At 39.0% G+C, this 21,187-nt stretch overlaps 1 long non-coding RNA gene across 4 annotated transcripts in view; it reads right to left on the bottom strand.

Annotated features, from left to right (window-relative positions):
• LOC109552852 (uncharacterized) overlaps nucleotides 1–21,187 on the bottom strand; it is a 44,695-nt gene that overhangs the window by 11,994 nt on the left and 11,514 nt on the right. For 2 of the 4 annotated variants that reach the window (XR_012324841.1, XR_012324844.1), the window contains exons 1-2: nucleotides 7,302–19,968; nucleotides 3,812–3,890 (exon numbers count right to left, since the gene is read on the bottom strand). This is a non-coding gene — a long non-coding RNA (uncharacterized lncRNA). Of the gene's footprint in view, nucleotides 1–882; nucleotides 2,177–3,811; nucleotides 3,891–7,301; nucleotides 19,969–21,187 lie in introns of those variants that run through there. The other 2 variants (XR_012324843.1, XR_012324842.1) reach the window with 2 other exon arrangements.

The raw sequence follows: 21,187 nt of genomic DNA, 5'->3' as shown, positions 1-21,187 counted from the left end.
CACAGCCAATGAGGCAGACAGGTGCCTGGATGAAGGTGCAGGGAGGTCTGAAGTCGGCTGTGCATGCCCCATGCACCATGCTGCAAGGCAGGGCTCAGGATACCTGGGAGGGTCTGCACTCACCTTGTAAGTATCCCCATGCTCCAGGGGGCACAATGTTACACAGCAAAGAGAAAACACTATGACAGGTCAAGAAAGAGACAGGAAAAGGAAGGAAAGCTTTTTTTCAGGCTTTTTGAACAGGAAACCCTGTGGGGTTTTTGTCCTGGACCTTGGAAATTAGGGAGTTGGTCCTGATGAGAACTTATAGGGGTGGGAGGAACCAAGGGACACATACTAATAAATAAAAGGGGAGGACTCACTGGAAGAGGATCCTCCCTTGATGAGTATTTCTCGCCTGTCTGAGAAAGCTAATCTATCCAGGAAGGGTGTATCCCTTGTAAGCATCACACTGTAGAACAAATCATGGTTAAATAAGAAGAGTATTTTCTCTGAAGGGAGTCTCTAGTGATTATAGGCTAGAATCAGCCTTGCTTAATTACATGCCGTACAAACAATCATTCTAAATACTCTTTCTCTCTCTCAACCTCTCTCTCTCTCTCTAAAAACATATATCCAGGACTAATCAGAGAAAGTATTGGGAGTCTAACAGACAAGTTCTTAGGCTTTTGCTAAACAAGGTCAGGAGGAAAAAAACACAATCATAAAAATGAATTGAGTTCATTCTTCCTAGAAATGATCTTTCCAGGACTTTCTATTGTCCTCCTTTCCAGAAGTTCATTTTTAAAAAGTAAAAATTGTGCTTTTTTGAAAGCATGCGATCTGTTTTTTTGCTAACATTCTGGAAAGTTAAGGTCACACCTGCACAAAAAAATTGCAATGCAAATGCTTATTAGTGCAAAATATGTTCATGTTTATAAAAATCAATTACATTTCACAACAATTTCTAAGTTACCCCATAGAGTTCAAAACCACTTTAGCTGCTCAATAAAGTGAGAGAACTCCATTAAACTCCTAAGTCCTGTTGAGTATCCCGATGAAAGAGAACAAGAACTTAGTCATTACATGCAGAAGAAGGAGTGTGCTTGTTTAAGGGGTCTTTTTAAGACCTAGACCTTGGCCTAGTTTACTTCAAGTCACATGGACTTCTTCGCTTACTCTAACAAAAGAATGAACCAGGATCTTCTTACTTATTTGCATGCTTGTGTGTCCTGTGTTATGGAGAAAAGGGTGTAGGTAAGAAGTGGTTGACGACTAAGCTTAGCTTCCTAACAGAGGTAAGATGCATGTATCTATGTGGCTGGGTAAGTCCAGAAGATTGGGAGGGATGGGATCTCCAAGCACTTCCACCCTTAGACCCAGGCAGACAAGGCCCATGCTTTCGTTTAAGAGGAAAGCAGGCCGTGAAGCCAAGGGGACAGGCCCACCTGGAGCCAATATACTTTTTTCTAGTCCATGCTTTGGATACCTTGAACCCGCAACTTTCTTTCTAAATGTCCCAGCCTGCTTCTAGAACCTGCGTGGGCCTATTCTTCTTGTGCAGTCATCTATGTGGTAATGTGGCTTGCAGGTTAAAAGACATTTGATACCAAAAGTATATCTTTTATTATTTTTTTGGAGATATAATTCACATGCCATAACATTCACCATTTTAAAGTGTAAAATTCAGTAGTTTTTAGTACACGCACAAAGTCATATAACCAGCAGATCAAATTAACTGTGGTGCTTCTCCCAGCTTGAAGGACTATGAAGGACTTCTCTAAAACAAAATGTGTACTTAAGAATCCTTCCTTCTAAAATGTACCAAAACCTAGTAACATCTAAAAGCTTCAAAGCAGAAACACGGTAATGTGCTCTGTTCTGGTTCTTTATGACTCTCCTCTTGGAACCATAGGGCCATGAAGACCACAATCTTGGAAGATGAGCATAGCAAGGTAGCAAGTGTGGGTGAACGCTTTTTTCCCAAAAGGATCCTTCACCCCTTCTGAATAAGGATCAAGAATGGGGAAATAGGGCTTCCCTGGTGGCACAGTGGTTGAGAGTCCACCTGCCGATGCAGGGGACATGGGTTCGTGACCCGGTCCGGGAAGATCACACAATCCACGGAGTGGCTGGGCCCGTGAGCCATGGCCGCTGGGCCTGCGCGTCCGGAGCCTGTGCTCTGCAACGGGAGAGCCTGCAACAGTGAGAGAGGCCCACGTACCGCAAAAAAAAAAAAAGAATGGGGAAATATACAAATCATAATATTGGTTAATAAGGTATGCATCATATTTTTTTATCCTTGTAGACAGCTGACTTGACTATACCCCAACTAGTTGAAAATGAAAAATTTAGTCACGTGGGCTATTTAACATCAGGTCATTTAAAAATGATAACCCAGTGTTATTTTTGGTAGTTTTCCCCCCTCAAATTTATTTTGTTTGTAGACATAGCCACAATTTGAAGCACAGAATGTGTGCTCAGAAATGTGCTACACTGATGAATTATGCCATGACAAAAGAGGCAGGCTGTATTTTTGACTTTTCAAGTAGACAGTTACAATTTGCATTTCTTACTTTCCATGTGTGTCATCATGGCTTTTTCCCTATAGGTTTTTCAATGCTCTCTCCCTGTTCCTTTCTTGTTTTCTTCATTTCTGACCCCATAATTCCTGAATCATCATTCCGCCACTTGCAATTGTTTTCAAACTAATGTGTTTCACTCATACATTCCAGGGATATATCCATCAGGAGAAAATTGCAAGTGCTAGTAAAAATTGTCTCTCTAATTTGTTAATGCACGTCTGAAAAAATACAGAAAGTGTGAGATGAGTACAAAAATAACTTGAAGCAGAAGGCTGAGGAGCGGGAAGGAGAGGAAATGTACATAATAAGTAGTTTGTTGATTTCTTTCCCCTCATAAACTAACCCACATGTCACTGCCTGCTATGGGTTTGTCTAGTGCCTGCATTTTTAGCATCCACCAGTGAAGTTCCAGGCCACTGACTCTCGGGTTCATACTTGTCAGTGGTAATTCATGCATCCAGCCTGTTCCTTTCCTGGCAACTCTTCTAAGAGATGGAATGTTATAGCCTCATTCTAATCATAAGGTTCCTTGGGAAAATCTCTTGGATGCTGTACAAACCACTCAAATCTAATCTTTCACTGGGGATAACTGAAATTTACAGGTCTACCATTACGATTTGTATTTGTGGTCCTTGTGATTTGTATTAACAGTAAGCTTCCAGAGTGTCAGAAAGAGTTCACTGCATACACAAAGCACCAAAAACATTGAGGATTTTTGCTGCCTGAAGAGCACTGCGCGTTACCCTGTGTAGCGGAGAAAAATAGTTGCATAGCCTGTATTTCCCTCGGTTCAGCTTAGAAAGCATTACTAGGTACAGCCCCGTCCTAGGCACAGAGGGGCTTGCAAGAATCGCTTGCTCTCGAAAAGCACAGGAAAGCAACTAAGAAAAAACTAAGCCTGTGATAGAACAATAGAATCACAAGTATGTGCTGTGGTGGTATAAAATGTGTATACAAATGCTTAGAACACAAGGAATTCATTGGTGGAAATAATCTGAGCAGACTTCATTACAGAGTTAATTATTCAGCCGACCATTGTAGGAATGATAAGATTTTGAGTTTGGCAAAGTAGAGAGAGAATGCCTTCTGAGCTGTGGAGGAAGAGTGATTGTAAAAGAATAGAAAGCCAAAAGTCCTAGCAATGTAGCTTGAAATTTAAACCTCATCTATTCCACAAGTCCCTTCTAGTTAAAGGTGGCCATGTGACCTAGTTCTGGCCAGAAAGTTAACCGAAATCTGCTAGGTACCTGAGTGAGAAGCACTTGCTTATCTCGATGCAAAGAGGCAGACACAGACAGCTCCAGCCTTCTCCCCTCTCGTTCCTGCCTGGAAAGATACAATAGGTGTGACGTGTGACGCCGCAGTCCTTCTCCTCCAACGTGAAGGAAAGGCCGGAGAATCACGAGAGGCTGGACTCCACACCGCTGGCTACTCTATATCGTGGAAAAAATAACCCCTCTTGGATATAAGTCACATTTTCTATTATTTGTAGCCTAGCATATTCCTAATAGATATTCTTGGTGGTTTTTTGGTCGGGAAGACATTGCCCAGATTTTAGTTGTATTGGGTAAAACTAATTTTAAAATAAAAATGCACATGATCATAGGTTTGTTTCATGAGAAGGTGATGGTTTCAGAGCTTGCAAGTTTATTCACTTGAAGAATAACACTTAAATAATTCTCTCTCTATATAACGATTTCATAATTGTAGCTAAAAGCAGATTTCCTGAGCTTTTAGCCACTTTTAATCCATTAAGCCTCACTAACTCAGATGAGCACATCTAAACCCCTCTGTGTGGCCATGAATTTAACGTCAGCTGGGATTTCAAGGGACAGATCCTTTTACAGTGTCATTTATTTTCCTTTAGTTTCTCTTCCAAGTCCACAAAGTCATATGTATGCTGGCATTTTTTTTTTCATATTTAGAAGATTGTTGTATCCACTCCAAAATCTAATCTTTTTACAGGGCCTTCTCATATTTCATGAAATAAAAGAGGCTTAAGAATGCATAGTCTCGGGCTTCCCTGGTGGCACAGTGGTTGAGAGTCCGCCTGCCCGACGCAGGGGACACGGGTTCGTGCCCCGGTCCGGGAAGATCACACATGCCGCGGAGCAGCTGGGCCCATGGGCCATGGCCGCTGAGCCTGCGCATCCGGAGCCTGTGCTCCGCAACGGGAGAGGCCACAACAGTGAGAGAGGCCCGTGTACCGCAAAAAAAAAAAAAAAAAGAATGCATAGTCTCTAAACCCTTCAAGAGTTACTTTTTCACCAATTTTAGTAACTGTCAGCAGTGATCGGGCAGGGATAAAGGATAGCGTTGTCTTGAAAACATCAACTTTCCACGGACTATAAAAACTGGAAGGGACCATAAGGACGAATGGATCCCATCACTGGCTGATCTTCAAAATCATCTTTTTTTTTGATGATAAGACTCCCTTCCCAGGTGCCAAGGCCATGCTGACTTGCTGTGTACAAGCTGATCTGTTTGTGTGTGTTTTTCCTTGAAGAAATGTGTCCCTGACTTGTTTAATGTTCTTTGTTCTGACAAGATATAAAACTGTGCTGAAAACCCTGTTTCTCTGGAGCAGTTTCTCAGAGTGATCTGGCTTCTGGGCTAGTCCTCAGTTTGGCTCAGATAAAAGTCTTTTCTATTCTTATTATTGATCATTTATTGATTATTTTCACGGACAATGCCCACCTGACATTACTGAACATGGAGTTGGATGAAGATGCACCCAACCAGCTCTCATGGCCTAGCGGGAGCCAGCTCCAACCTTTCCCTCCTCCAGCTCTTCTCTGACCCGGAGGAGCTGAGGCCACAGGCCAGGACAGCAGCTGTGGTTCCTGCCAGGCTGCCAGGAGCTGGTACCCGGCTAAGCGCAGGAGAAGAAATAACACTATTGGTTTTTTTATTCTGTTTTGTTTCGGCCATGCCACGCAGCTTGTGGGATCTCAGTTCCCCACCCAGGGATTCAGGGATTGAACCCGGGCCATGGCAGTGAAAGCCCAGAATCCTAACCACTAGCCCACCAGGGAACTCCCAAAATAACTCTCTTGTTTTTTAGGCAAGTCAACGTCCGATGTAACTGGTAAAATGTATTGATTATGTGTTAACAATGAAAATGCCTTAGGAAAGCTAATTCCAAGAAAAGCAGAAGGTCATGGGGAAAGTATCAGCTTATAAAAGAGCTAAAACATTTAGAGAATGAAAAGAAACAAGCAAACAAAAATGAACTGATTAACCCAAAAGTGGACAAGTATATAGATGGATGCTTTCATTTAGTCAAAATAGAACCAAAAACTGGATTAATATTTTTAACTTATTTTTTGAAGTATAGTTGATTTACAACGTTATGTTAATTTCTGCTGTACAGCAAATTGATTCAGTTATACATACATATACTTTCTTTTTTGTATTATTTTCCATTATGGTTTATCACAGGATATTGAATATAGTTCCCTGTGCTATACAGTAGGACCTTGTTGTTTATCCAGGAAATTCTATATATAATAGTTTGCATCAGCTAATCCCAAAGTCCCAGTCCATCTGTCCTTCACCCTCTTCCCCCTTGGCAGCTACAAGTCTGTTCTCTATGTCTGCTTCTGTTTTGTAGGTAAGTTGATTTGTGTCATATTTTAGATTCTACATATAAGTGATGTCATATGGTATTTATCTTTCTCTTTCTGACTTACTTCACTTAGTATGATAATCTCTAGGTCCATCCATGTTACTACAAATGGCAAAACTTGAATTTTATTTATTTTTTTTTTGTGGTACACAGGCCTCTCACTGTTGTGGCCTCTCCCATTGTGGAGCACAGGCTCTGGACATGCAGGCTCAGCGGCCACGGCTCACGGGCCCAGCTGCTCCGCGGCATGTGGGACCTTCCAGGACCGGGGCACGAACCCGTGTTCCTTTCATCGGCAGGCGGACTCTCAACCACTGCGCCACCAGGGAAGCCCAAAACTTGAATTTTTAATCCAAGGCTTCAGTATTGACTGGGTGCCTCCTGTGTTCAAGACATTCAGCTAGGTTCTTGCAGCATAGGTTTTATTTTCATATGACCTGATTGTAATGTTTTTTTCTTTTTCCTAATATAAACCACTTCTGCTAGGAGTCTCACTAGAGGCGAGACAGTTCCCTGGACCAGTGCAGGGGTGACTGCACCTCACTGGCCCCTGGCCACCAGGTAATTTATGCTATTTTTTTTTTTAATGAAGGCTCTCTATTAAAAGAGATTTATCATATTAAGAGTAGCCCCCGCTTGCCACAACTAGAGAAAGCCTGCGTGCAGCAACGAAAACCCAATGCAGCCATAAATAAATAAATAAATAAATTTGTAAAAAAAAAAAAAAAGCATTCTCCCCATCTTCCTCCTAAATGCTATCATTCTCAGGGGAAAAAAAATGAAATGGAATTCTTTCCCATTACATGTATTTGATAAGTGCTGCATAGAATCAGAAACACCTGCTGTAAGTTCGATTGCTTTTCTTCTGTTATCAATCCCTGTAGTTCACTACAAAAAGCCAAAAGCCAAAGAAAATTCAGAGAAATTCTGCTTAAACTACATTTAGCAAAACCAAGCGAATAGGTTTAGAAACAGAGGACCATTATGAAGTGGCCTTATCTATACAAAAACATTTAAGCAAAACCTAATATGAATGAGTCCAAATTTCTTTATTTAGGAATATCTAGAGGTTAAATTACAGATTCTTTGAAGGTTTGTCTCCAACTTACCTAGTAAGAGGTTTGTTTTAATGTCCACAGCGTGCCAGTTTAATTCAAGAGTCTATTTTGGGACTTCCCTGGTTGTCCAGTGGTTAAGACTCCATGCTGCCACTGCAGGGGTTTTAGGTTCCATCCCTGGTCAGGGAACTAAGATCCCGAATGCCATGCAGTCAAAAAATAAATAAAAATAAAAGTTTAAAAAAAGAGTCTATTTCAATAAATATTTATTGAGCACCTACTATATGCAAGGTCCTGAGCAAGGCACTGCAGATACAAGAACAAGCATTAACAGGCAATATAAAATAACCTTCTACTTTTTTGAACATCAGCACTATGCTAAGAAATATTTTGAGCTGTGATCTAATATTTAATCCAAGATGGAATAATCCAGCTGGTTTATAATGTAATCCAATTGGCTCTAATAAGGTAAATATTGTCCCCATTATGCATTCCTGACAATAACAAATTCTTAAATATTTTGATCACTAGAGAGATAAGTAAGAGAGTATAACTTCAACAGACATCCATCCTCAAAGTGAAACACAATCTTGAGGTCCTGAACAAAAGAGCAGAAGGTTTTTGTCAGCCTCATACATTTGTAGGGTTCAATTTGTACTTAATAGGTTTGCTTTGAAGATCAAAAAAGATGAAATGTACTGAGAATGTGTGAGGTCAAAGCACCACAGAGATGTAAAGTGAAACAATTATTACTATGTATAGGTCTTTACACACAGAAATTTCCAGGGTCAACTTTTAAGAAGCTCATAGTGTGAAAATATGGTATTCTCTCCTTCTAGAAAACATTAAAAATTGGTCAGTATCTGGGTTTTTCTTTCCCCACAGTTAATCTGAGTGAACTGTAACTTCCTTCCATGGTAAGGTTACATTTTACACTTTATTCTTGAAATCCCTTTGCTTTTCTTTCCTTCTTCCTCTCCCTTTCTTTCTTTCTTTTTTTTTTTGAAAACATACACCTCCCATTCCTTTAGTAGTAGTATTATTACCATCATCATCTTGACTTTTATAGCTGAAAGAGATTGTGCCATCTTTCACGTTACAAAGGAAGAGATGAGAGCCAAAAAAGGAAATGTCAGTCAGAGACAGTGGCAAAAATAAGCATAAAGCCCAGGTTTCTAAATCCTAATCAAGTATTTTCTTTGGTGCATTTGGCCCAATAGGAAAGAAATAAATCCAAGTTGTGAGGATTCCAAAGCTTTGGGCTCAGGGAAAGGAAAGTTATATTAAACCAGAGTTAAGTAGGATAAAAATAATGTGAATTATTCATTGACTTGGAATGATGCATTAGTGAGAGATACATGTCACAATAGGTGACTTCTGTATCTACCTTGAAATACCTAACTTTTTTTTGTTGAATTACATAGTTAAATGCGTGTATCATTTATTCACTCAGCTATAGAAAAACCAAAGCCAAATATATCTTTATGTACATTTTTCCTGAATTGCTTTCAACACAATTGGAACCATAATTATGTTGAAATGTTGGGACCAGTCTGTAAGTTTTTCCCCAGTTAAACCTGGAAAGATCTTTTGTATGTATCTATTGGTTTTAATTTCAGATATTGTGGTTTGCAGTTCTAAAATTTCCTTTTGGTTCTCTTCTACAGTCCTTTGCCAAAATTTTTAGTCCTGCCTTTTAGTTCATTAAACATATAAAGTATACCATTTAAAAATAAATGTCTGCTAGGTTCATCGTCCAGATCCATCTAGGTCTATTTCTATGAACTGTTGTTTATTTTGGTTTTGGGTCATATGGTCTCCTTTTAGGCTCGGTTATTTTTGAATGGGTGCTGGACATTATATATGAAGAAATTTAGAAGTAATTTCAAGCTCTTAATGATATTATCTTTCTCTAAGGATCATTTACTCTTGCATCTAGCAAGTAGCTAGGCTTGAGGTATTTACTAACTGAAAATAATATAAATCCAATATGGATTAGGATGATTCAAAGATGAGGTTCAGTCTCTATGAGGGCTTATCTGTTATTGAAATTGGCAATCATTTCAAGGAGCAAAGTGGCCCCCAGATACCAGGCTATATTCTCTAGCTTCTTTCCTCTTCCAATCTTTGTCCTACAATGCCTACCTGAACCATTACTGCTCCAGAATAAAACCAGTAAATTCTTTAAAAATCTTCTGAATGCCCATAATTTCATGTACTTAGTTTAGTATCAAGCATTACATGAAATAGGTTTAAACTGACAGATTTAATGTGATTTTCAAAACATCTTGAGCCGTGTTAAGTCCAGAGTAATTTGGATAGGCCTTAGTCTACCTTTCCACATTTTCCTCTGATAATATTTAACAATTTCGTATCTGCCAAACCTAAGACAATCCTTCATGAAATTTCAGAGCCTTTCAGCCTTTTGAAGTGTCAGTGTCCCCTGTGACCCTGCTAACTTGATTCTCTATCCCCTCTACCCAGGCTCCTTCTCTATTTTTTCTTCTCTTGGTCAGCTCTTAATCATGATTCTGCTCAGGCATGGGGAAATAACTAGACAAGACCAACTCCCTGAATATTTTGGGAGCATTAATCACTACCCTTTATTAATTCTCTATTGGCACATACAAAATCCATTCTAAAATAAAAGAGCATTTTATGATTCAGCACAGACTTCCTCCGGAAGGATTGAAAGAGATTTCTAAGTTTTATATTACAGATTAGAAAGTAGATACAGACTTTTGGCCTGATAAGAAAGCAAAAATATGAAGGACAGAAATGGCAAGATCTTACAAGATCAATGGCAAAGTTGGCAGTAGTAGGCAGGTCTCCTGATTTTGAGTTTAGAATTGTAACCTTAAGAGGTAGATATGTTTAAGTGAAATAACCAGTAAGATGATCAGCTAGTTACATCATTCTCATTTAAAAAAAAAAGAATTCTATATTGTTTCAGTTTCTTTGGGGACCATAACTTGTTCCCTTTGTGCAAACATGGGCAGGAACAGTGAGTACTTTCATTTTGCTCCGAGAGCCTACAAATAAAGATCAGCTCTCACTCTGTATCTCCAGTTCCTACTGCAGTGACTGGCGATTACACCCGGTAATCACATGAAGGGTGCACGTGTTCCTATTAACTAAATTAAGTTATTTATTTATTTTGATTTTAACTTATAGGTTTTATATAATCTTTCCAAGATGACAAGAAAGCTCCTTTGGGGGAGGGAAGTGTAGTCCTTGTGTGTATTGTTTTTTACCCATATCCTTTCCTTCTAACACCCTCTCTCCCTCCTCCTTCTGTCCCTCTCTTCCTCTCCATCCCTGTTTTGGAAATCTGGTTAGTCTAATTATAAGCTATCTAATATAAGAAGGGAATAATTTTAATGGAGGTTTATTTTTGATGCTTTGCCGCTTTCCGGAATTTGCAACAATGGCAGGAATCTTAATAGAGGTGGCAAACACTGCATGTATTTCAAAAGGGGGAACACTCAAGCCAAAGAACAACATCTATGAAAGTCCAGCAGGGAAGGACACCCCCCACCCCAATTCAAACCATCAACAGTAATTTGGAACGTGGACTAGACTTTGAGAGCCTGGTATATTGTATAATATATCAGTATTTAAGTGCCATTCACACTTCTGGGTGTCAGAGATCACTTCTTCATTTGCAGTGAAAGAGTGGAAGATGACTCTTGTGTCTTTGCTATTGATGTAAATAGAATGGCATGGGTGGACCTTTGGGGAGATAGAGAAGGGACTGAGTGGGGTGGTAAGGGAATAATCCTCCCGGCCTCCTTCTTCTTCCCAACTTGTGCACAAGCTGAGTTTTGTAAGGTGCGCAAGGACATCAACTTACTCCACAGCAGTTACAAGTGAGACAGGCTGGGATCTGGAACCTGGGACCTTTTATCGCAGTGCTTGCACCTGGACCAGCAACAGCATACAAAGAAACTATAAGGGACTAAAAATAACTGCATGAGACGGGAATAAAGACACAGATCTACTAGAGAATGGACTTGAGGACACGGGGAGGGGGAAGGATAAGCTGGGACAAAGTGAGAGAGTGGTAGTATATATATGGACACATATACACTACCAAATGTAAAATAGATAGCTAGTGGGAAGGAGCCGCATAGCACAGGGAGATCAGCTCGGTGCTTTGTGACCACCTAGAGGGGTGGGATAGGGAGGGTGGGAGGGAGGGAGATGTAAGAGGGAAGAGATATGGGGATATATGTATATGTATAGCTGAGTCACTTTGTTATACAGCAGAAACTAACACACCATTGTAAAGCAATTATATTCCAATAAAGATGTTAAAAAAATATAACTGCATGCATGTGCAGATGGGGCAAATTATGAACAAGAAGATACAAAAAGGCCAAAACCCAACTGCCATTTCTGAGGTGCTGGGAACAAAAGCAGCAGCATACTGTGCAGGATCCCTGCACACAGCACCACCAAGGGGGTGGGCAGAGCACCTAAGCCACGCCTCTGGCCCAGCCCATTGATCTGCCCCTACCTTCACCCCTTTAATGGCTCACCTCCACCTTGGAGAGTGAGCAAGGGCACCTGTTACTTGTTTTCACTCCCTCCTGCTGCAGCATGAGTCCCAGAAAAGCCTTGCCTGGATTCCTCATATCGCCTCTTATCAATTTCTATTGATTAAAGAGTCCAAGAACCCTGGTCAGTAACACCAACATTCAAGATTACAGTGAGTGTCGACCTTAAATAGCTTAGGCACCAATCTAAATCCCACAATCTGTCAACCTGACCTTGTCCTTTCTTTGGGTATTTATATACTCCTGGAAAGGAAAATCATTCCATTACATAAAGGAAATTACAAAAAAAAAAATGTACCCAAACCCCATAGAGTAATTACAATATTGCATCATTTTTGTAATAGTTAAACAATTTCAAATCAGCATAAAATGTTGGCCAGGGACAAGGATTAACAAATCTTAACTGTGAACGTTTTGGATCTTTCATTTAGTTAAATCCATTGAAAATCTTCATGTCGTTAGTGCTTTTTCAGGCACATCATCATTACATGTATGTTTGGAGTTGACTTCCAAGAGAGGCTAACATATGAAAAAGGGGTCTTTTGGGGGCTTCCCTGGTGGCGCAGTGGTTAGAAGTCCGCCTGCCGATGCAGGGGACACGGGTTCGTGCCCTGGTCCGGGAAGATCCCACATGCCGCGGAGCGGCTGGGCCCGTGAGCCATGGCTGCTGAGCCTGCGCGTCCGGAGCCTGTGCTCCGCAACGGGAGAGGCCACAGCAGTGAGAGGCCTGCGTACCGCAAAAAAAAAAAAAAAAAAAAAGAAGACTCTTGCTGAAAAAGGGGCCTTTCAATCCAGCTGTGATCTGCTTATAGGTACCGAAATTTTGTAGCTCTTACGTGACAACTGATTTCTGCTCTATCTGGTTTATAGGATGGGATAAGTTATTTCTAGAAGCACATTTCTTATTTATAATTTAAGCCTAATTTGGGTATTTTAAGAGTATCTCTTTAAGAATTGCCTTTCCTTCAGGCTCATATCTACCCTAACAGCTCTTACAGCTGTAATAGAAGGAACAAGGATTTTAAAGACAAGATTGTTACTTGAGAATATATGAATACTCCCTGTGGCTTGCCATTTCTTTGCAGATAGGAGAGTGGTGTGAGGTACCCTCCCATTTTCAAAAGGTTCTCTGGGGAGGGCTGTCATTCACAGCTACCTGGACACATTGGAGCAAGCCACATACACTGTGACAAAGGTCACATAGGAAAGAATCACTAAGGCTGAACAATGCATTGCCACCATTTCAAGTACCTCCGACAGTCAACACTTTCATAAAGAATAAACATACTTTTTCAGCAGTTGTGCTGGTGCTTGTTTTGCTTTTTTACACTAGCCATTGTTGGTTCTTATTTCTGAGCGCCACATAACTTACAGTAAATGGCCACAGGCTTTGTCACTCAGCTCACCCCTCTTTTGAATGTGTATTTCAGGAGGACAAAGGGTGAGGCTGCAATATTTGCTACTGAGTCACTGCAGTCCTTACACTCTGGGAGCTCTCGGTAATGAATGACCGGGAAGATGACAACATCTCATCATTGCTGTGGTTTTTAGAGGCTAGTAAACATTAACATTTTGTTTTAGCTACAAATGAAAACAAAATTTTTACATTTCTTGTGTGTATATGTGGATGTAAATGTACTCTTATACAAGGACACATACACCTGGTAATTCAAATAGATATGGAGGCATTCAAGAGGGGTGTCCCCTTAAGATCTAAGTGGGAATAAGTAGTAATTGTCAGATAAGGTTCATTACCAAGGAAGTGTGAAGTAGATGAAAAAACTGTCTATTTGTGGCTTTGTACCACCTTTAGTTTGCTCATTTCAATTAAAAGATGCCCCATGGCCTTATCAGCCCTTAGTCTTGCCTCTTCAAATATAATGTTTTTAAGAACTCATACAGTTTTATAGGATGTTGAAGTGAGAGTTACATGCATAAAAATTAGATCTACAAAAATTACATGGACTATTTCTGCACTGGAGATTCATCTATTCTTTCCTATTTATTTATTTAGATTAGTATGAGCACGTGGATACTTATACTTTGAGTTATAATCCAGTACTGATTGACTGATTGTGCCAGCCTTGGTCGTTGGGAGCTTTCTCAGTTTGCTCCTGTGTCCCTTTGATGGACCCCCATCACTGTGTTTTTGTTGTTGTTGTTGCTTGCTCTTGTTGTTATTATTGTTTTTGAGCACGTCCTTACTTTCTGGTGCTCAAAGATGCTGCAGGTTCATCTTGTATAGTATTTCCCACCCCAGTCCCCAATCAGCTATTTTTTCCAAAGTGTCTTGGTTCCTTTTATTGAAGAATGGTAATAGAAACTCATATCTCCTTGCTACTGGGGTGATGTTGCTTTTAGGCCCTTTCAGTTGACAAAACAAGGACATAGATGTGTGTGTACTATTATATGTACATATATCTATAAATGTTTCTATAGGTATTCACTTGTCTCTATGTTAAGCTGAACATGAACACATGTCCAATCCACTGAGTACCACATGGGTCATTCTAATCCAGTTCCATGTGGATCATTTTAATCCAATATCACGTGGATTATTCTAATCCAGTACCACATGGATCATTCTAGACTTTCTCCCTTTGCTTGTCTATAACCTTTCAGTCCAAAAGAGAGAAACCTGGCTCCCGACATCCACTGTCCATGACCTTATTGTTCAATTCCAGTATATGTGTACAGTGGTTTCACAGTTAACCCATACTCCTGTGGAACACAACTTTCCCAACTAGAATACAGTGCTTATGAACAATTCCTTTTGTCTTTAGCCTTATAGTCTCCATTCATTTCCAAAGTTACTTAGAAATTAACAACCCCCCACCACTACAGCAAGATTATTTCACACATTTGTAATACAGTTAGATTATGTTTTCATAGCGTGCATTCCATCCTGGGATCCCTTAATCTCCTAAATGATTTTTTTAAATTTGCATACATTTAAAAAATAATGTCAGCAGTTTTTGTCTCTTTTAGTGTCCCAGCTTGACTCCAATGCAGACCAACATACTTGTTCGTAATCTCTCCCAAAGTCAGCAGGGAGGGTAATGATGCTTCTTGGACTTGGGACCAGGAAATTTTTGCTGTATTTTCCTTAAGAAGATGCTTAGTCTCACAAAGGAAGAAGTGAAATGACTTTCAAAACTTTATAAAAAATATGTGATGGTAAAGTTGACATCCCTGTCATGGGTCTGGAATCGATTTCCCTTCTCTAGGTTTCTTTAGATACCTGCCTGGGTTTTGTTCCTGGTCCCCAGTCCTTTCCTTCCTTCACCACATTTACTTTTCCTCATCTTTTATTTTATCTCATAATAAAACTACTTAACACCAGGTTGACAAACTGTGAGCTTCATTTGTTCCCTTAAAATAATGCTTATATTAAATACTTACCAAGTAATTACTAATACATGCTAAGTTCTCTTACTTTCTGATTACCAAGTGAAGAAAAAATTGTGATTATTCTGACCACCTCTATATAGGGCTTAAATGAAATAAACCCATTTACTAGCATAGAAATTTTTGGAAGCTGTCTCTTTGATCTAAGTATTCTCGGTGTATTAATTTTTTATCCTGAAACTTTACTGAATTCGTTGATGAGCTTTAATAGTTTTCTGGTGGCACCTTTAGCATTCTCTATGTATAGTATCATGTCATCTGCAAACAGTGACAGTTTTACTTCTTCCTTTCCAATTTGTATTCCTTTTACTTCTTTTACTTCTCTGATTGCTGTGGGTAAGACTTCCAAAGCTGTTGAACAAAAGTGGTGAGAATGAGCATCCTTGTCTTGTTCCTGATCTTAGAGGAAATGCTTTCAAATTTTTACCATTGAGTATGATGTTAGCTGTGTGTTTGTCACACATGGACTTCATTATGTTGAGATAGGTTCCCTCTATGCCCACTTTCTGGAGAGTTTTTATCATAAATGGATGTTGATCTAAGTATTCTCAATAAAGCTGCCCTTTTACCCTCCAAAAAGGTTTTGCACATATTAAGGATCACCTTTTGTGCTGGTAAGTTCTACTCTCCACTCAAGGAGCTGATGTAACTCCCACCCCATTAAGTATGAGCTGTACACAGTGACTTCCTTCTAAAGGGTGCAGCATGGAAGGGGTGGGGAGGAGAGTAACTCCACAGTGGAGAACTTGACAAATGCCAACTCAGCCAAGTGATTAAGGTTAACATCACCAGTCTTAAGTCATATTGATAACAAGTACCCTCAATATGATGATGTGATGAGAATGGCAATTACCTCTGTGATCTTCCTCCCCAAAACCCATAACCTCAGTCCAATCCTGAGAAAAACATCCAAGGAACCCCAAATGAGGGACAGGCTACAAAATACCTGACCAAATTGTCCTTCAAACTGTCAAAGTCATGAAGAACAAGGAAAGTCTGAGAAACAGTCCCAGTCTTGAGTAGCTTAAGGAGACAAGATACCTAAATGTAACATGGTATCCTGTGTAGGATCCTGGAACAGACATAGGACATCAGGTAAAAGCTATGGGTATCTGAATACAGTATAGACTTTAGTTAATAATAATATATTAATATTGGCTACTAATGGTGACAAATATACCATAATAATGTTAATAATGGGGGAAATGGGTAAAAGGTGCATGGAACCAATCTTCTTAACTTTTCTACAAATATTCAAAAATTATTTCTACAAATATTCAAAAATTAAAAGTTTATTTTAAGAAACAGAAAATAAGGCAGAAGAAAATTAGATCTGATGCCTTAAGAAAACAAGGACTTGTAAATTTGAGAAAAAGAGACTGTTGGGGCAATGTTGCTTCATTTAACTTATAAATTATATTTTTCCTACTAAGAAATCTTGTAGGGTGTTTGACTTGTTTTTTTTTTTTTTTTTTTAACATATAAAAGTAGGGCACTGCCTATGAATCTAGTCAGTAAGAATGACCCAAAGGAACTCATCTCTGAAGATGCATTTAGATTGGATTTCTTACCTTGAGAATGAACTGATGACCCAAAAACCTTATTTCAAATGCTAATCAGCATATATTAAACAGAAAAATTTTATATTCTGGAATACAATCTAGGTCCTGTAATTGGTAATTGGAGTGTAAGTTCATGTCTATTTTTCTTTGGTATTATTACTCTGAAACACTTAGACTATTTTTTGAGAGTGAAAACTGTGGGTTACTCAACCCTATTATGTGCTCAAAACCTATATAGGTTTTTTTTTTTCCTTTATTGTGGTAAAATATGTATAACATAAAATTTTCCATTTTAACTGCTTTTAAGTGCATAATTCAGTGACATTAATTACATTCACAATGTTATACAACAACCACCACTATCTATTTCCAAAATTTTTTTATCACAACAGTAACTCCGTACACATTAAACCATCACTTCCTATTCCTCCTCCTGCCAGCCCTGGTAACCTCTAATCTACTTTCTGCCTCTATAAATTTGCCTATCCAAGACACTTAGTATAAGTGAAACCATACAATACCTGTCCATTTATATCTAGCTTATTTCACTTCGCACAACGTTTTCAAGGTTTGTCCACATCGTAACGTGTCAGATCTTCATTCCTTTTTATGGTTGAACAATATTCATAGTAGGTACATACCACATTTTGTTTATCCATTCATCTGTTGATGGATATTAGTAGTATTGTTATCTTTTGACTATTCTACACAATAGGCTTTGTAAGTGTAAGTCTTTAAAAAAAAATAATTTGTTGAACCTTCCTGGAATGCAAAACTTGGCTTAATTGTAGTTACCATCAATGCCTTTCATTTGATGCCAAAGAAGTAAATATGCTAGAAATGAATCAGTGTATTTTGTGTCACTTGCATTTTCATAGGTGGCTCTAGAGGCCCCAGGCCAAAGTTATAGGGAAACAGGTCACATTCTTCCAGAACGACTTGCTTCTCTTGTCTGTTCTTTTATGTTTGGTTTGGTTTTTGCACAACTCTTTTAAATGTTATGCTCTTGCCTTATTCCCTTTTCTTTCTCCCTTTCGTCACGACTATATTATCATCAATAAACTCGGGTAATTCACATTTCAGTTGATGTATGTTGATTATTAATTAGCATACCAACTACCACCATAGCCTTTAAATCAAGTTCTGCCGACTGGCATAATTAACCAAGTTGTATGGATGACAGGAACATGAACTTGAGGGCTTGCGATCACTAGAACTTACCTGTGGAATTTGCACACCCCAAATGCAACTCCTTGTTTCCCTTAAAGTAGATTCTCTAGATTTTGTCCCTTAGTTAGCAATATTACTAGTCACCTCATCACCCAAGAAAGACCCCAGGGAATCATTCTTGACACCCTCCTCTTTCTCACTCCCTAATATAAAGCCTACAGATTTCGCCATGTGTAAATATTTATCACATTGTCCATTGCTCTCTATTCCTCTATTTCCAATTGCACAGGTATAATGGAAGCCCTCAACACTCCTTGCAATTCTTCTTGGAGACATAGACAAGAGGGGTCCTTCTGCAGACGCTGTGCTATAGAGAGAGCAGCATATCACAAACACAAAGAGTTGTTGATGAACACGCAATGACTGTCACTTAGGACGTGGTGCTCAGCACTGAAATAGTCAACCCATAACCCCAAACATCCACTTTTGAAACTAACACTGTTCAAGCCCCAAGGAAATCCTTCTCCAATCTCTTCTCCACATCTCTTCCCTTAAGTTCCTGAAACAAAATGCAACCAACCATGCGAATGCTATTAAAGGTGAGAGTTGTGTCATTACCTAGATAAGTGAAAAAACGCTTCTCCCTTCACGTTGCTGAGGAATTTAAGTAAGCAGATGCTTAGGTGAAAAGAAAGACAAATTAATAAACTTGATGTGGTGAAATGAATTGTGTCCTCTCAAAATTCATATGTTGAAGTCCTAACCCCACTACCTCAGAATACGACTGTATTTGAAGATAAAGTCTTTAAAGAAGTAATTAAGTCAAGATGAGGTCATTAGGGTGGGCCCTAATCCAATACAACTGGTGTCCTTATAAGAAGAGGAAATATAGACATAGACACACACAGACTATAAGACAAGGAGAGAGGCCTCAGAAGGAACCAACCCTGCCGACCCTTTGATCTTGGACTTCGAGGACCCAGAACTAAGGAAATAAATTTCTGTTGTTTAAGCCACCCAGTCTGTGGTACTTTGTTATGGTAGCTCTAGCAAGCTAATACACTTGCCAAAGTATTTCCTCTCAGATGGCATAACTGAATATTTGTTCCCAGTATGCCATTTTTTTTTGCTTCTCTTTGTGTTCCAATTTATGGTTCTGAGTAGCACCTTCAGAGTTTAGCCCTGTGCCTCTACCTTAAAGAACTCCTTTGACTATGCCTTTCCTCACGGGCCTAGGAGTACAGAGGGCCAAGAAGTGCCTATGAAGCCTCATCTCCTCCCATTCCAGAAATCCCTGTCTTAGTAGCCTTGAACCCATCACCAAGGACTGTGTCAGCCTTTCTCAAATCCTTCCCCAGGAAGATGGACGAACCACTGCTGTGTATATACCTAAGCCTGAGAGACACCCAGAGCAGCTGTTTATGGGTGATACAGTTGGAGTATGGACACGTAGACTGGAATGTCCACATGTAAGTGTGCAAGAGCCACACAGTATGTGATGGAGCAGGAAGGTGGCAGGAGAAGGGGATGAAGTGTGGAGCTGAAGCTTCAGGCCAGCTTTTCTTGTGCTGTGACCTTCTGACATGGTTCTCTGAGAAGCTCAGTAGCTCTTAATTTGAATCTGAACTTTCAGGTCCTTAAGAAGGTATATTCATCAAAAATTGGGGAATAGCACATATTTTATTTTATGATTTGTTAATACGACTTGTAACCTTTATATACGTAGACATACGACACATGAGTCTTCATATCTTGCTTCAGACCCCACGAATATTAGGATTAGGCTTGGCGGCTCTGGAGGGATGCACAAATTAGAGCAATATCTGCCACAGTTGCACATAGAGCCTGGGGAAAAATTTGCAGTATTAAATAATTCATATTACTCTTAGATTTGTATATAGGCACATTGGTCTAGACAGAGAATGTGTGACACATGATATTACATTTAACATTAGCAATGAGGTGGATATTAAAATTAAAATTGCAAATACTCATGTCCTTATAAACATTTGATATGATTTCATTGTTTTTTAAAAATTCAACAAAAATATTGTCTTGTTTAAATTATTTTAACTCTTACTGTGCTTTATCATTAGTATTTTGTTTTACATTTTAATTAATTATATTTCAAAATAAAAATACATTTTAAACTATAGGTAACTTATTTTACATGATTATGATTTATAATTTTTGACAATACATTAAAATTTTGTACATTTTCTAAAAAGTTCATACATTTTGATTATAATTACATTTTCTTTTTTATTTTTTTAGAATAAGCAAAAAATGTGATTTATGATAGAAATAGAAAATGCAACAGTGGAATGCAGATAAGATATAAAAAGGAAACAAGAAATAGAAAATCTTCTAAAAGGCAATCTGCTTAAATTTTTAAAAACTGGACACAATAAAAGTGAGCAGGTTTTTACTGAGTGTGTCCCACATAAAAAGTTTGAATAACACATCACAAATTTTTTGTTTAATGAGGATTTAATTATTGATCAAAACAATGAAAATGAACAAGAAAATTATTCTAATAGAATCTACAACTTGGGAAGAGGTTCAATGAAATCCCTGCAAATTCACATTCTTTACTAAGTAGAGTTAATTACTGACTGAAACAATGAAAACCCCTGAGATCCTCCTTGACATTTGTCCTAGTGCCTTGTGTCATTCCCAAAGATAGCCTCGTCACAGACCTCTGTCCCCACGCTGTCCTATGTGCTGCTGTTAGAGTGGGCTACCTGACCCCATCCACTGAAAGCAACCTGCCACCACGTGGAGCACAGCTGCCCGAGGGCAAGTCCTACGTGTTGTTGATGACGCTGGAGCCAGTGAAGGTTTCTGTGGTTACACAAGTTGGAGAAACTGTATGCAGTACAGCCACTTTACTTCTGGAAGACTTCTCAAGGACTTTAATATATTAATCCTTGTTTAACTCTCTAGGAGGGATCTATATCAGGCAGATCTCCCAAGTGTTTTCACTGAAAAGTTTGTAGGACTGGTGTTCTTAGGAAGGTTGGTCTAGAGCATTCCCCAATGTGGTAGCCATGAGCCACAGATGGCTATCAAGCACTTGAAATGTGGCTAGTCTGGATTAATACAAGTTCTAAGAATAAAACAAACTGTATTTCAAAGACTTAGTACAAAAAAGAATGGAAATTACCTCAGTAATAATTTTTATATTGAATACATGTTGAAATGATAATATTTCTGATATATTGCATTAATAACATCA

The sequence above is a fragment of the Tursiops truncatus genome, chromosome 12 (assembly GCF_011762595.2).
Source record: "Tursiops truncatus isolate mTurTru1 chromosome 12, mTurTru1.mat.Y, whole genome shotgun sequence".
In the NCBI taxonomy this organism is placed as follows: Eukaryota; Metazoa; Chordata; class Mammalia; order Artiodactyla; family Delphinidae; genus Tursiops; species Tursiops truncatus.
The sequence above is the reverse complement of the archived record's forward strand: the minus strand, read 5'-3'. Positions and strand labels throughout refer to the sequence as shown.